Source organism: Gossypium arboreum, chromosome 12 (genome assembly GCF_025698485.1).
Source record: "Gossypium arboreum isolate Shixiya-1 chromosome 12, ASM2569848v2, whole genome shotgun sequence".
Classification (NCBI taxonomy): domain Eukaryota; kingdom Viridiplantae; phylum Streptophyta; class Magnoliopsida; order Malvales; family Malvaceae; genus Gossypium; species Gossypium arboreum.
The window spans coordinates 87236105-87253765 of NC_069081.1; the positions used below are offsets into that span (position 1 = coordinate 87236105).

Sequence of the window (17661 nt, forward strand, 5' to 3'; positions counted from 1 at the left end):
TATTAGTTACAGTACTCGACCAGCTACTTTGTACAAGCCATTAAAGTTGGCTAATATTGTTCAAGACATATGTTATACGATGCACTATCAAATTGGATGACATATTTATATCTCGATTATGTTTAATGGTATGTGTTATGTTACGGTAATACCTTATATCTGTTCCTATGACGATAGCGGGTAAGGGTGTTACATTTAGTGGTATCGAGCTATGGTTTAGTCGGTTCTCGGACTAATAAAGTGTGTGTAAAAGTCTAGCTATACATGCCATAAAAATATTGTGATAGTGTGGTGACTCGATTATTCTAAAGCGTGTTTTGTTTTAATATAGTAATGGATCCCAAGGAACTGCGGTGATGATGTTTGCTAGTAATGCGCGGTTCCGTACAAGGGACCGCTACTGTGGAAAGTAGACACGAGACATTGAGACAAGGAGATGAGGCTCGGATGCCTTTCTCCAAATGATGAACAATTGGTATCTTGAATTTATTCGAGCAAATCCAAATGCTCAACCTCCTCCACCCCTCCTATACCTCGGGCGATTCCTGTGGCTGCTCAAGGTATAGATTTGGTAAGAATGAACAAGCCTCCGGTTGACAAGATTCAAAACAAGGGGCGAAGAGTTTAGAGCAAAGGTCGATGATGATCCCGAGAAAGCGGAATTACGGCTTGAAAATTCTACTCGTGTATTTGATGAGCTCTCATGTACACCGAGGAATGCTTAAAGTGTCTTTGTATCACTTTTGAGAGATTGACTTACCACCGGTGGAAGACTTTGGTTGCAGTGGTGCCAAAAGAAAAAGTTACTTGGGATTTCTTCCAGAAGAATTTAGAAAGAAATACATAAGTCGTGATTTATTGATCAAAAGCGGAAGGAGTTCCTTGAATTGAAGCGAGGGAAAATGTCTCAGCAGTATGAGCGCGAATTTGTAAGACTCAAGCAAGTATGCTCGAGAATGTGTGTCTACCGAGGCCATTATGTGTAGAAGATTTGAAGATGGACTGAATGAGGACATTAAAATGCTTGTAGGAATTTTGGAGTTGAAAGAATTTGTAGTATTGGTTGATCGAGCTCTTAAAGCCAAGAATTGAACAAAGAAAGAAGAAAAGTCGCTATTGAGGCCCGAGACGTCGAAAAAGACAGATAAGCAAGCCATTTCAATCTCAACCAAAGAGGTCCAAAGAGACAAACCCTCGAATGACAGTTTCAATTGGGGATTCACACGAGATCGTGGTAGAGCATATTCGGGTCTAAAGCTCAAGCTACTTGATGGCAAGTGTGGGTAATGTGCGACCTAGAAAGCCCGAGTGTCGACAATGCGGCGAGCAACATTATGGTGAGTGTTGGGGACCGAAAGCGAGCTTGTTTCAAAAGGTTCTCGTGAGCATTTTATTAGAGATTGTCCGGAGAAAATTAAAGAAGAAAGATTTGAGTGCTAGAGCAGAATACCACCGCTAGTAGAGGTAGACCACTGAGAAATCTTGGAGGTGGGACTAGTAGTAAAAGCGTGATGAAAGATTTAACGGCAAGATCGGAAGCTAGAGCACCTGCTAGAGCTTATGCTATACGTGCCGAGAAGATGCATCATCTCCGATGTCATTCTTGGTACATTTTCTCTCTATGATACTATTGTTATTGCATTGATTGATCCGGGTCCACTCATTCCTATATTTGCATGAATTTAGTATCCAATAAAAGTTGCTGTTGAATTCTTGAGTTTACGATTAAAGTGTCGAACCCTTAGGCCAATATGTGCTAGTTAACAAGGTTTGCAAGAATTGCCCATTAATAATTCAAGGTCACTGTTTTTTTGCCAACTTGATGTTGTTACCATTTGGTGAGTTTGACGTTATCTTGGGAATGGACCGGTTAACATTGTATGATGCTAAGGTAGATTGTAAACAAAAGACACTAGAGTTGAAATGTGAAAATGGAGAAATTCGTGGGTTGAAACAGATGAATCAAATAAATTGCCTATGGTGATTTCGCACATGTCTGCACGAAATACATGAGAAAAGGGTGTGAAGCTTATCCGCTTATGTAATGAATATTGAGTTGCCCCAACCGAAATTTGAATCGTCTTAGATAGTCCGTGAGTTTCGGATGTATTTCGGAGGAATTGCAGGTTGCCTCCGAAATAGAGATAGATTTTGCTATTGATTTGTTACCGCACCGCACCGATTTCGATTGCTCCATATAGAATGGCTCATTGAATTAAAAGAATTGAAGGCTCGATTGCAGGAGTTAACGGACAAGGGATTTGTGAGACCGAGTTTCTCTCCTGGGTGCTCTGTATTATTCAGTAAGAAGAAGGATGGTTCAATGAGACTTTGCATTGATTACCGTCGACAATAAGGTGACTATAAAGAACAAGTACCCATTGCCGAGGATTGATGATTTATTCGATCGGTTAAAGGGGCCACAGTGTTTTCAAAGATTGATTTGAGGTCCGGTTACTACCAATGAGAGTTAAGGAGTCGATGTCTTAAAGCGCCTTTAGGACAAGGTATGGACATTATGAGTTTCTTGTGATGCCTTTCGACAACAAATGCTCCACTATATTTATGGACTTAATGAATCGGATCTTCCGCCATATTTGGATAAGTTTGTAGTAGTGTTTATAGATGACATTTTAATTTATTCTCGAGATGAGTCTGAACATGCCGAACACTTGAGAACTATATTGCAAATCTTGAGAGAAAAGAAACTGTTTGCCAAGTTTAGTAAAAGTGAGTTACGGCCGTGAAGTCGGATTTTTGGGGCATATAGTCTCGGTGATGGTATTGGGTGGATCCAAGTAAGATTTCTGCGATCGTTGATTGGAAACCGCCAAGAATGTATCCGAGGTTAGAAGCTTTTAGGCTTAGCCGGGTATTATAGACGTTTTGTTGAAGGATTTTCGATGATTGCCTCTCCTATGACTAAGTTGTTGCAAAAGAATGTTAAGTTTGAATGGACTGATAAATGTCAACAAAGTTTTGAAAAGTTGAAAGCACGATTGATGAAGCACCAATTTTAGTACTGACTGAGTCGGGAAGGAGTTCGTAATTTATAGTGATGCATCATTGATGGGCCTTGGATGTGTGTTGATGCAAGAGGGTAAAGTGGTAGCTTATGCTTGAGGCAGTTAAAACCGCATGAGAAGAACTATCCTACACATGATTTGGGCCGTCATTGTTGTTTTTGCCTTGAAGATTTGGCGACATTATTTGTACGGTGAAAAATGCCGAATTTTTACTGATCACAAAAGTTTAAAGTACTTGATGAATCAAAAGGATCTGAATCTGCGACAGCGAAGATGGCTTGAATTATTAAAGGATTATGATCTAGTGATTGATTATCATCCGGAAAAGCAAATGTAGTTCTTGGCGCCTTGAGCGAAAATTTCTTTTTACTTTGAGAGCCATGAACACGGGGTTAGCATTGTCTGATGATGGGTCAATCTTAGCAGAGATGAGAGCTAAACCGTTATTTCTCCAGTTGATTTGTGATGCTCAAAAGAATGATAGTGAGTTGCGGATCAAGAGAACTCAATGCGAATCGAGTTACGACTCAGATTTTCGAGTTGGACCGGATGATTGTTTGATGTTTGAGACAGGATATGTGTGCGAAAACGATAAATTGATTGAGAAAATATTACATGAGGCGCACAATGGTCATTTTATCGGTTCATCTGGTAGCACAAAAATGTATAATGATTTAAAGAAGTCATATTGGTGGCGGTATGAAAAGGACATTTCGAATTTGTAACCAAGTGTTTGATCATCAACAAGTAAAAGTGAACATCAAGTGCCTTGAGATTACTTCAACCGGTAATGGTGCCCGAGTGGAAATGGGACAAGATTACCATGGATTTTGTAACCGGTTTGCCTTTAACTCCTAAAAAGAAGGATCTTTGTTTGGGTAGTGGTTGATAGATTAACAAAGTCACCCACTTTATACCGATGCGTCTGATTACTCACTTGATAAATTAGCGAATTATATATTGTGAAATTGTGAAGTTGCACGAGTACCTATATCTATAATATCGATAGAGATCCAAGATTTACCTCGAGATTTTGGAAAAAGTTACAAGAAGCTTTGGGTACAAAATTGAACTTTAGTACCGCATTTCATCCACAAACAGATGGTCAAGCAGAAAGAGTAATCCGGTACTCGAAGATATGCTTAGATCTTTGTGTTTTAGAATTTGGAGGTAGTTGGGAGAAATATCTATCTTTGATTGAGTTTGCCTACAATAACAGTTATCAATCAAGTATACAAATGGCACCGTCTGAAGCCTTGTATGGTCGTAAGTGTCGGACTCCTTTGTATTGGACCGAGCTTAGTGAGAAGCAGATTCATGGAGTTGATCTAGTTAAAGAAACCGAAGAGAAAATAAAAGTAATTGAATTGCTTAAAAGTCGCTTGGATCGACAAAAGTCATATCGATTTAAAAAGAAAAGAGATTGAATTTCGGTGGGTGATAAAGTGTTCTTGAAGGTGTCACCATGGAAAAAGATTCGAGATTTAGTCGGAAAGGCAAGTTGAGTCCGCGTTTTATTGGGCGTCTGAGATTCTTGAGAGAATTGGACCATGGCATATCGGTTGGCCTTACCGGCAGAGTTAGAAAGAATTCATAACGTGTTTCATGTATCAATGTTGTGACGTTATCGTTCTGATCCTTCACATGTGATTTCTCCAACAGAAATTGAGATTCGATCGGATATGACCTATGAGGAGGAACCAATAAAGATTTTGGCTCGAGAGGTTAAACAGTTAAGAAATAAAAGTATAGCTTTAGTGAAAGTATTGTGGCACAGACATGGGATAGAAGAGGCTACGTGGGAACCTGAAGAAGCTATGAGGAAACAGTACCCAAACCTCTTTACCGGTAAGATTTTCGAGGACGAAAATCTCAAAAGGGGGGGAGAATTGTGACAACCCGAATTAGGGCCTAATCGGAATAGTGGTTTCGTGACCATAAATCCGAGATAGAAATAATTGTTTTTAATTATTTTGGGGTTTATGATATGATTGCATGATTGTGTGAAAATTTCGTGATGAAATTCTATGCCTAAAGTGCTTAAATTGAAAATAGGGACTAAATCGAATAAGTTGCAAAATTTACATCCCGGAAGTTTTAGTATGAAATTGTTTTGGAATATTAATTAGGAGGTCTTAAATAGCAATTTGACCAATTTTAAATTCATGGACAAAATTAGGACATGGAAGGAATTTTGAAAGTTTAGTAAGGAGGGCATTTTGGTCATTTGGATATTAAATGAAATAAAATGGGAAAAATAACACAAAATTGATCATCATCCTCCTTAGTTGCTGCGAATTCTCCCTCTCTCCATAGCTAGGGTTTCTTCAATTTTCAAGCTCCATAATCAAGAAAGACGCGAATTGATCTCGAGCAGGGAAGGAAAAAGTTTTGGACTAAATTGCAAAATTTCCATATTTTGCACCAAGGTAAGTTTGTATGTAAATATTACAATAATTTCATGTACATTCTTATATTTCAGCCTATTATATAAACATACTAGCTGATGTTAAAATATAAATCGACTATTGGAAGAATGGAAATAAATATAGAGAGAGATCCGGTTGAACATTCGGAGAGATCGAATGAAATAGAGGGCGTAGCTAGGTCACATGTATGATGCTGAGTGCACATCATGTGTACAAGAAAGCTACGAGACACCTGTAGTAGCTAGGTCACATGTGTGATACGAGATGTATCCCATGTAGACAAGAGAGCTACGTGAAAGATAAATGTAGCTAGGTCGCATGCGTGATTCCAAGTGAAGGACACCATGTAGACAAGAGAGCTACGTGAAAGATAAATGTAGCTAGGTCGCATGCGTGATTCCAAGTGAAGGACACCATGTAGACAAGAGAGCTACGAGACAAATCGGTTGGGTCGCATGAGTGGTACTAAGTGTTCACCATGTGTACAAGAGAGCCGAACTAAGCGAAGTATGATGGTGGGGTGTGTCTTTGAAACCATTAAATATCGAGGATTGATCCGAATTGTTCAACGGGATGGTTTTGTGGTGATATTGTGGTTTGGACCTACACTTATGGTGAATGAAATGTGGTGAAAATGATTTGTGGTATATACATATATAAGATAAAATGAGGTTAGCATAAAGAATGTGTGAAAGAGTGAAACTAGCATTAAAACTGTTTTAAATGGTATCAGTGACGTGATTTTGAAAAATCACCAAAAATAGGAGGAATATAATTAGAGGTTGAATGAAATGTAAAATTAAAGCTTAATGAGTCTACTTTCATATAAAAGAAACAGAGCAAGCAAAGGAATTCTATATTTTGAGATATTTACAATTGTATGTGACTTGCTCAGGATGAATACGTGATCCCCTGTTCCAACTTTGAAAAATCATTAAAAATTGTACAAAGAAAATTAAGAAATATAGTTTACATGCCTAAATTCCTTATTGAGACTAGTTTTAAATGAAACAGACTTCAGGGTTGTTTGAATTGTGTACTGAGAGATATTCAATTCGTAGTGAACAGAGGTCAGATCAGTCGAGCTGTGTAACCGGGAAACTTTAACTAATAAACTGTACTAATCGGCTGAACCAAAATTATAGAAAAAATTAGCAGAAAGCTTTATGAGTCTAGATTCAGGAAATTTTACGGATTTGAATTTCGAGTTTTGTAACTCGAGTTATGATTTATTTAGTGAATATGACGCAGCAGAGACAGCTTAATCAAAGTGGAATGAATAGTGAAGTTAAAGTAGATATACTTGAATTGTTGTGTAAACATGTTAGATTCTTTAATTAGTATTTACATACTTACTTACTAAGCTATAAGCTTACTTTGTTTCTCTCTTTTGTCTTATAGTGTCCTTGACTTGTTCAGGAGTTAAGGATCGTGAAGATCTACCCGCACTATCATACTTTAGGGTATTTGAACTAAACGTTTTGAATTATGGCATGTATAGTAGGCTTAATTATTTTGTTACGTGTCATATTTGTCTAGGTTTAAAATATTAGTTACAGTACTCGACCAGCTACTTTGTACAAGCCATTAAAGTTGGCTAATATTGTTCAAGACATATGTTATACGATGCACTATCAAATTGGATGACATATTTATATCTCGATTATGTTTAATGGTATGTGTTATGTTCTGGTAATACCTTATATCCTGTTCCGGCGACGGTAACGGGTAAGGGGTGTTACAATCATACACTTTACCTTTGAATTCACCTGCTACATATTTTCAAATTTTATCTACCGATACTCGGGTAACCATCATAGGCATAGGGTTTGGAGTATTCAGGGGTGCCGAAGGAGGCACAGTAGGGGGTAGAGGTGGCAAAGTTGCAAGATTTGATTGCTTGAACTCATTGAACCACTAGTTCATCATTCTAAGGAATACATTTTTCATCTCATCAACAAAATATTGTGGAATAGATGCACTATTACTTGCTTTAGGAATCGAAGCTTGAACATTACTTTTAGTTTCATTAACTATAGCTCGGTTTGATTCAACTAACATCTTGAATCTATAAGAAAATACAATATTAGAACAAATTAAAAGCATTACACTATCACGGGGTACATGTGGCATGCATACACTAAACTCTATATCGCTACGTTAGTCTTAGAATCGGCTAAATCGTACTTTTGATACCACTAAATATAATACCCTTAACTCGTATATGTCACCGGATTAGGATTACAAAGTATTACCGTACAAACGAAACATTAAAACATACATTTCATACATCATCGAAAACATATTTAAAACATTCATTAACATTTATGGTCCTTAAATCGAGCCCTCGAGGCCTTAGAAACACCTTAGAAACAATTGAGACCAAACTAGAAACATTGGAAAGTTTAAGAAAAAGCTAGAAAAATTTGACTATAGGGGTTACACGGCAGAGACACAGGCCTGTGTCTTAGGTCGTGTAACAACCAAATTAGGGACACACAGCCGTGTCCTCACCTGTGTAACTCACTAAGTATGGTCACACAGCCGTGTGCTAGGCCGTGTAACTCTCGAAATAGCTTTACACGTCTATATGCCAGGCCATGTGTTAGGCCGTGTAACTGTCTAACTTACATGCAAAAGAACCTACATGGGACATACGGTCGTGTCGTCAGGCCGTGTGTCACACACGACTAAGTCACACACTCGTGTCTCAGGCCATGTGGACATGAAATTTGCCCAAAATAAAGCCATTTTTACACCAATTCATGCATGACCATTTGAAAATTTTGTGCACACTAATAAGGCATTAAAACATACCTAAAGATATATATATATATATATATATATATATTTGTCATTCCACAAGAAATCACACCTAACCAACCTGGTCATTTAAACATGCTTCAATGAACATAACCATCATTCACCACTATACAAGCATACCATTTTAATGTCTTAAAATAAACCAGCCAATGTGTCATTCATAGACACCACAATTATGTCCAAACATCATAAACTAAAACGTGTCAACATTGATCCATTCCTTGCATAACAACTTAATCCAACCATAAATCAAAACATACCACAAGTGTTCACTTTCATACCATTCTAATTATACCAAAAGATACCAATTTACAAGCTTGATAAAATACCTAATAACATAGTTTAGTATAGTATCAAATTGTACCAAAACATATATTTAGCGACATATACATGCCACTACCCTAAGAGACACAAGAACTACCAACATTGATTGATAGTGAGAGCTGAAAGTTTGATCCATCCAAATGTCAACAACAACGATCTACAAAACAATCCACAAGAATAAATAGGCTTATAAAGCTTAATAAAGACATAGTATATCATTTAATCTAACGATAATTGAATACGATTCATATATTATTCGATTCAAAGTTACCAGAGTGTAAACAGGGTACAAAAGTGCATTTAGAGGCACCAAAGTACAAACAAGGGCACATATGCGCAATTTAGGAGTACGAAGTAAAAACAGGGGCATGTATATGCAATTCAGGGGTACCAAAGTGAAAACAGGGGCATTTATGTGCAATTTAGGGGTATCAAAGTACAAATAGGGGCATGTACGTGCAATTTAGGGGTACCAAAGTACAAATAGGGGCACGTATGTAAAATTCATACAATAATTAACTATAAGCATTTAATCAATAACTATAATGTGAAAATACAAGTAGAGATTCAATTACATATTGAAATAGTATGGACTTACCTTGATGACTAGAGCGTAGAAATATGATCAAGCTAATATTTGATTTTCGTCTTTCCTCGATTTAGATCCGATTAAGATTTATCTTGATCTAAATATATAATTATATTAAATTAAATGTTTCAATCAATCTCAAGCATTCAATTCAATCCATATTTCACATTTATGAATAATTACCATTTTGCCATTAACATTTTAACTTTTCACAATTTAGTCTTTAAGCTTATAACATAAAATCTAACTATTTCAATCAAATTCCATGCTAATCAAACATTCAAGGGACCTTGAAACTACTCATATTTATCACCTTTTCAAAATAAAACCCTATAATTTATACCTTTAACAATTTAATCCCTAATTCTAAAATTCAATAAAAATCACTTAACAAAACTTGTTTATTTTTCAACAAGGACTCATGATCTATCATTAAACATCAATAATCATACAAAACCACTAATTTAATAACCATCAATATTTAATAGTTTTACAAATTAATCTCAATGCTAACTAGATTAAGCTACAATGATCTCGAAAACATAAAAATTATTAAAAACGGGACTCAAAATCATACAATGCAAGTGAATTAACCCTAGGAAAATTCAAATATTCCTCTCCCATGTCAATTTTGGTTGAAACAAGAAAGAATTAAGGAAGATGACATCTTTTCTTAGTTTAATTTTAACTTTAATTACCAATTAACTTTTTACCCTTTACAAACATTCAAGATTTCAATAAAACCTTGGTATGAATACCTACTAACTATAGAAATGGTCTAATTACCATATAAGTCCATTCACTTTAATTTTTTATAGCCATTTAACCCTTTTAACTAATGGAACTCTACTTTTACACCTTTTACGATTTAGTCCTTTTTACTTAATTAATCATTCAAACATCATAATTTCTTAACGAATTTTTCATATGAATTTACTAACATCCCATATACATTAAAATAATAAAAAATAATAATTTACTTGTCAAATTTGTGGTCCCAAAATCTACATTACGATTTTATTGAAAGCGGTCATTATAAATTTATCCATTTTTAGTTAGGGTTTAAGTATAAATTATGTTAATTGATAGTTGAAATCTAAAAATATTAATATTATGTGTAGTAAAAATTAATGCAGAGTTTATGAGAAGATTTCAAGTATTAAATTGTACAATAAAATTTGACATTTGCATAGTGATGGTAGAAGAGGACTAAATTAAAGAGAAGACAAATTATGTCTTGATATTTCTATATATATGGGAAGGTAAATTTTAAAAAGGTTGTATGAAGTGATTAAGTTACTAGAACTAAATGTGTAATCAAATTAAAAATTGTATAATGTTTGCAATAAGAAGGACTGAATTGTGAATATGGAAAACTATATACCATTTATCAACTAAATGTTTGTTTCAAATAGTGAAAATTTCAACCCAAATAGATGAGATAAGAACCATTAGTATATAAATGGCATGCCATTAAGGATATTTAGCGCGACCACTGTAACAACCCATTTTCAGTGAAATCGGAACAGTGGTTTCGGGACCACAAATCTGAGCCGAAAAGAAAATTTATTTTAATATTATTGCATGACCTACATTATGATAGGAATGTCATATGAAAATTCTAATAAGAAAATTTTATCGATTATGTGTTTAATTATGGAAAGGACCAAATTGCATAAAATGTAAAAGTTGAATTCTAGTAGTTATATGTATCAAATAGCTATGGAATTCAAAACTTGAGGTCCTTATATGGTAATTAGACCATTAAAGAATGTTAGTAGATATTTTTGGTTATTCATCCATGGAAAATTAGAAAAAGCTAAGGACTAAATTGGGAATCAAAAAAATTAATGGATGATAAATAATTTAAAAAGAAATATCATCATATTATTATCATCTTCATCCCAAAATTATATGGAAACCCTAGGAGAGAAAAATGAAACTAATCAAGCTTAATTAGGTATATTTTCTTGTCCCGTTTTTAGTAATTTTTATATTTTTGAGATCGGGATAGCTTAATCTATCTATTTTGGGAATTAATTTGCAAAGATATCAAAGTATAAAATTTTTTTCATGAATGAATATGCTAAAATTTTGAAATTTATGGCATAAAATGAAAGGCTGTTGATAGATAAACAACTTTTACAAAGTGAATTTGGATGAAATTATGATTTGGGGACTGAATTGCAAAGATGTAAAAGTTGTGGACAAATTCTGAATTTTGTGAAATACATGTGCTTTAAATGTTATATGAAAATTTTGGTTAGGCTTGGAATAAAGATTAAATTGCATGAAATTCATTTTCCGAGCCCAGGGATGAAATTGTCATTTATGAAAAGTTTAGGGGCAAAATGGTAATTTTGTCTAGGATGTAAATTGAATTCAATTGAATATGAAATGTGATAAATTGATTATCAAATTCGTTTATATAGATTCATATAACTCAAATTTGAAGCTAGATTGAGGAAAAGAAAAAGTTTCGGATTAATAGATTTTCATACACGAACAAGTGTCGAGGTAAGTTCGTGTAACCAAATTGTGTTTATTTATATGCTTGAATTGAATGTGGTATGTGAATGTATGAATTATATGAATGTTAAAAAAGTTGAAATAATTATATGTTCAATCATATCCGAAAAGTATTAAGTTCTGTTTGAATAATGAAATTCGATGGATATATGTGATTTCCCATATTACATGTGGTCCTGTATATGTTGCAGACAGAATATAGCTCAGACGAGCAGTCCTGTTAAAGACCTATTGAGCATTCTGATAAATAGTTCTTGCGAGCATCCTGATCGAATGTGATTCTGCATGGTTGCTCACTACTGTAGCTCTGTGTGAGTATCCTGTTACATCATTTGATCGATTATGATCCAGTATATAATGCGGAGACAAACGCAGCTCTGCGTGAGAGTCCTGATATAAGCTCTTATGGGCTTCTTGACATAGCTTGCTTGAACTCCCTGTTACCTTATTCAGTACTCCCTGATATTAACTCTTCGGAGTTATCTGTTAAGCTCTATGAGCTCCCTGAATAAAACTCTTATGAGTTTCCTGTTTAGCCTAGATAAGTGTCCTGATGCATGGCTCATCTGAGCATCATGATATGTGGCTCGAGAGTGTGCTCCCTAATTAAGTGCCTTAATGGGTACCCCTGATTGTGAATTGACAGTTTACAGTTTTGTACACCTTGTATGTACTACCTGAGTATCCATGGATAAATTTCCCAAAATGAGAATCTATGAAAATTTTTTTTTGACAAATGAATCTATGAAATTAAATGAACTATATCTCGAATGTTCTTCAAATTCCTGAAAGTTTGTAACATGATGAGCTCATCTATGTTTTCTTGATATATATATATATATATATATATGAATTATGTAACTTACTTGTTTATTTGAGCATGTGTAATTAGTCAAATTTGCTAATTTGTTTGGAAGCATGATATTTTTATGCTTATTTAAATGAGTATGATTGGTAATTTTAATTCCTGTTATACAAACTTACTAAGCATTAAATGCTTACTAGGTTTTATTTTCTCTGTTTTATAGTGCTCGAAAGCTCCCAAGGTTGGAGATTAGTCGGAGCATCATCACATTATCCACTAGTTCGTTTTGGTATAAACAGTAAACTTATTTTGGTATAATGGCTTGTATAAGCTAAATTGGCGAAATGATGGCTTGTAAATGGATGGTTGTAATCTAGCCATCGGTATGGCTAGTGATGTTTGATTTGGTATATTATAATAAGGTTATATCATGTTAATATATATATGTATATGGTATGGTAGATTGAATTAAAGTAAAACTTCTGCCTTTACTAAAAGTTAAGTTTGATTATATGAAAATAGGTGATGTTATATCATATATGTTAATGATGTTTGCTTGGTTTAATGCTTGGAATTGGTTGCTATATATATGCAAGTGTTATTGTAGGTTGATGGCAAACTTTGGGTGAGAAATAAAGCTAGGAAATGGCTTTATTTTGTCCACACGGGTAAACACACGGGCCAGTGTCTTGACCATGTGTGACACACGGCCTGGCACATGGGCATGTGGTTTGACCATGTGTCCCTTGCATTTTACAATTTAGAAACAGAATACTCATAATTGAGCACACGAGTAGAGAGACGGGCTTGGGTCTTAGCCGTGTGTGCTACACGGCCTAGAACATGGGCTTGTGTCTTGGCCATGTGAAACCTACACCTGTTTTGTGAAAATTAAATTGACCACACGGCCTAGCACATAGATGTGTGGCAGGTCGTATGGCACAAGCCAGAGAGTTACACGTGTAACAGCCCGATTTAGGGCCTAGTCAAAATAGTGGTCTTAGGACCACAAATTTAGAGTTGAATAAATTATTTTATTATTATTTTGGAGTCATTGCATGTTTATATTAGTGTATGAAAATTTTAGTGAAGTAATTTTAACGTTTGTGAGCCCAATTGCGAAAAAGGACTAAATCGCATAAAATGAAAAAGTCCTAAATTGATAGCTAAAAGTGTCAAATAGCTAGGAAACCTAAATTGAGGGTTTTTAAAGGGAAATTAGACCCTTTAGGGAGGCATGGTCAGCCATAGAAGACAAAGGTGGTCAAATTTTCAAAATTTGGTAGGTTAGGTGGCTTATTTTGACTAAAATAGGAGTAATGAAAGGAAAGATGATATCATCCCTTTTTCATCTTCTTTCTCCTCCGAAAATCAGCCATTGAAGGGGGTTTGAAAGCTTAAAAATTTCAGCAACTTGTAATCCTCACAAGTGATTTTGATAGTTTTTCTTGATGATTTTTGCATTTTTTAGACCCTTGAAGCATGAGCTTTCAAATTAGGGTACTATTTTGCAAAATGATTAAGAGTGTAGGGTTTTTACATGAAAGGATTTGTAAAGTTTGCTAAGTTTTTATGGAAGAAAGTTAGTATTGGGTGTGCTATAAATAACTTTTGTGAAAAGTGTTAGCATGAAAACACCTAAAAGGACCATTTTGCATAAGTTGTAAAAATAGATGATAAATGTGTGAAGAAGTGGGAATTTGGAGTTGCTATAAGAGTAGAAAGGATTCGGATAGTCTTAAGATGCGAAGAAATTTGATAAAAATTGATTTTCGGGCTTAGGCGTAAAATGGTTATTTTGCAAAAGTTTAGGGGCAAATTGGTCATTTTGCCCAATTATGACTTATGGGGTGCTTAGATTGATAATTTGACTAAATAAGTGCATTTTTATTATATATCAAGAAATACCGAATCAGAACCTAGAATGGGAGAAAGCCAAGCAAATCGACTAATTCGACTAGTCGCCACATTTTATAATCCGAGGTAAGTTGTATGTAAATAATACAACTACATTATATGCGTTTGAATTGTATTGAAATTATTATAGCATGAATTGCTTGATTGTGGAAATGAGAAAACGTGATGTGAATAGAGATAGTAGAATTTCTGATTAAACCTTAGGAAATAAATCGGATGTTCATGCCATGACATTTGGGTCACTTGTGTGAGCTAGTGTAAGACATGTCTGGGACATGCATCGGCCACATTATGAGAGCCAGTGTAAGGCCATGACTGGGACATGGCATCGGCATTGAGACGAATGCTAGTGTAAGGCATGTCTGGGACATGCATCGGCTACGAGATGTGTCAGTGTAAGACTATGTCTGGGACATGGCATCGGCACAGATATGCTAGAACTTGTGTAAGACCATGTCTGGGATATTGCATCGACATCTGACCCCATATTTGAGGCTAAATGAGTATCCGATAATGTCCCAAATGGTTCAACGGTGAAAGTATGATTTCAAGTTAACAAGAAAAGTATAACCGTATTGTGAGTGGCATAGGTACCTATATGGTACGTATGAAATGTGAGCTCAAAATATGCTATATGAGGTGTAATGATTATTGATGAGTAAGTTTTTCTTATGACACTTGTGTATTATGATACTTGTTGATGAATGGAAAATTTATGTTGTATATTTATTTAAGTGAAACTTACTAAGCTTTATGCTTACTCCCTCTCCTTTTTTATTTTCTTATAATGCCGCCTATTTAACTCAAGGACCAAAAGAAGTCAGAGATATCGATCACACTATCAATCGAAGCATTCGGTATAGTTTGATTTATATTTTTGAATATGGCATGTATAGGGCTTAGACTTTACTATTTTTATGTCATTGAAAACTAGTCAAATGTGTTGGCTTGGGTTGGAAACCCTTCATTTTGTATTAAGCCTTGAATAATGGCAAATATTCATTTTGATATATGTAAATGAAGTTACTCTCATGAAAGAATAATTGCTTAATTGATATGTAGTCTATTGTGGCTGATTGTGGTTGCTATCATGTAGATTGTGTAAGTAAGGGTGGCAAATAGGCTTGGTAAATAGCCTTATATTGTCCACATGAGTAGACACATGGGCATGTGTCTAGGCCGTGTATGACGCACGATCTGCCCTATGGGCGTGTGGTCCGACCGTGTGTCCCCTACGAGTAAAAAAAATCTCAAGTCAGTATGCATGATAGTAAACACACGGGCAAAGACATGGCCGTGTGCCTCAGCCGTGTGATGGACACGGCCTAACACACGGTCGTGTGCCTCGACCGTATGACATTTTGGGGATGCTGACGTCAGAAATAGAATGTCTATGTTTTTACACACGGGCTAGGGCACGGGCGTGTCATGGCTGTATGAATGAGGGACACGGCGTGTGCCAGGCCGTGTGAAAACCTCTCTATGTGTGCATTTAGAATTAATTCCACATGGGTGGAGGACACGGGCGTGTCCTTATATTGCTTAGGCCATGTAAGCCACAAAGGCCATTAACACGACCATGTTGAATCGGCCACACAGGCGTGTTGCCCTTCCACAGGAGTGTGTGCCCTACTTTAAAGTCAAATTTTCTATAGATGGTTTAAGGACCCGGGTTGATCCCGAATAATTTACAATGGTAGATTTGGGGCTCGTAGGCCCATAATAAGAAGTTTAAAGTAGAAATTGAAAAAGTTCTAAAGTGGACCAAGTCTTGGTGACTTGGGGAACATTTGTGTACATGAGATCGACTTAAGTAATACCTCGTATTTCGCTCCGACATGGGTTACGATATGGGGTTTACATTTAGTGGTATCAGAGCTATGGTTTAGTCAGTTTTAGGACTAACCTAGCGAGAGTACGAGTCTAGCTATACATGTCATAACTGTATATTGACAGTATGACGACTTCTAACAATTATAAATTATATTTTCATATAGTAAATAGATCCTGATAGAGCTACGGCGGATGACGTGGAGAGTAACATGCCAGCTCCTGCTGAAGGGACTACGCTAGTTGAGATGAGCCCGTGACTATGGGCCAAGACGGAGGGGCTAGAAAAGCCTACCTCCTAATGATGGATGCTTGGTATATGGTGTTCGTTCATGCGAATCTGAACACTCCACCTCCCCCACCTCCTCCGATTCCTCAATATGCCCCGGTATCTCCGCAAGGCACTGACTTGATCAAGAAGGAGAAGCCTCCTGTAGATAAGATTAGGAAGCAAGGGGCCGAGGAATTCTGGGCTAACTTAGATAACGACCAGGAGAAAGTAGAGTTTTGGTTAGAGAATATCATCAGGGTATTTGATGAATTGTCGTGCATGCCTAAAGAGTGCTTGAAGTGTACAGTGTCACTCCTACAGGATTCGGCCTACCAGTGGTCGAACACTCTCGTATCAGTGGTACCGAAAGAGAGAGTAGCTTGGGAATTCTTCCGGGAAGAGTTCTGAAAGAAGTATATTAGCCAGAGGTTCATAGACCAGAAAAGGAAGGAATTTCTAGAGTTGAAGCAATGTAGTAAGACTGTGACGGAGTATGAACTTGAATTTGTGAAACTCAGCAAGTATTTGCGAGAGTGCGTATCCAATGAAGCCGCTATGTGTAAAAGGTTTGAGGATGGTCTAAATGAGGATATCCGAGTATTCGTTGGCATTTTAGAGCTAAGAGAATTTGTGGTGCTCGTTGAGAGAGCATGCAAGGTAGAAGAATTGGTTAAAGAGAGGAGAAATACAGCTATTGTGTAGCGAGATTGAAAAAAAAGACAGATAGGGAAATCAAATCCGTCCTCATCTAAGAAGTCTAAGGAATTCTATACCCGAACAAATACTTCGATGGGGTTTTCTAATAGAAAGAAGAACCAATAGAACATGGCCTTTAGAGCCCAGGCCACCTCTATCTCAAGTGTCGGCAGTACTCGGCCAAATAGGCCAGAATGTTTGCAATGTAGTTGTAACGCCTCGGAATTTGGGCCTGGAAGAAATGGGCTTCGCGTGTCAGACGAATTGGAATTTAGTTGTGCAAGTGAATGACATAATTAAATGTATGTTCAAGTGGTTAAGGGTCGTGAGAGGAGTTGGAAAAGTCTTGGGTTCAACCCCGGGCTTTAGCAAAAATTTTGGTTTTAAGTGAATAAAACTCTAGATGCTTGGAAGTAGGCCTA

At 36.1% G+C, this 17661-nt stretch overlaps 1 protein-coding gene across 1 annotated transcript in view; it reads left to right on the forward strand.

Annotated features, from left to right (window-relative positions):
* Positions 1-4906: 4906 nt before the first annotated feature.
* Positions 4907-17661, forward strand: part of LOC108478374 (ras-related protein RABH1b-like) — a 74275-nt gene continuing 61520 nt past the window's right edge. Inside the window, exon 1 of the mRNA XM_053022788.1 lies at positions 4907-4910. The gene's annotated coding sequence lies outside the window, so the exon portion shown is untranslated. The remainder of the gene's footprint in view (positions 4911-17661) is intronic.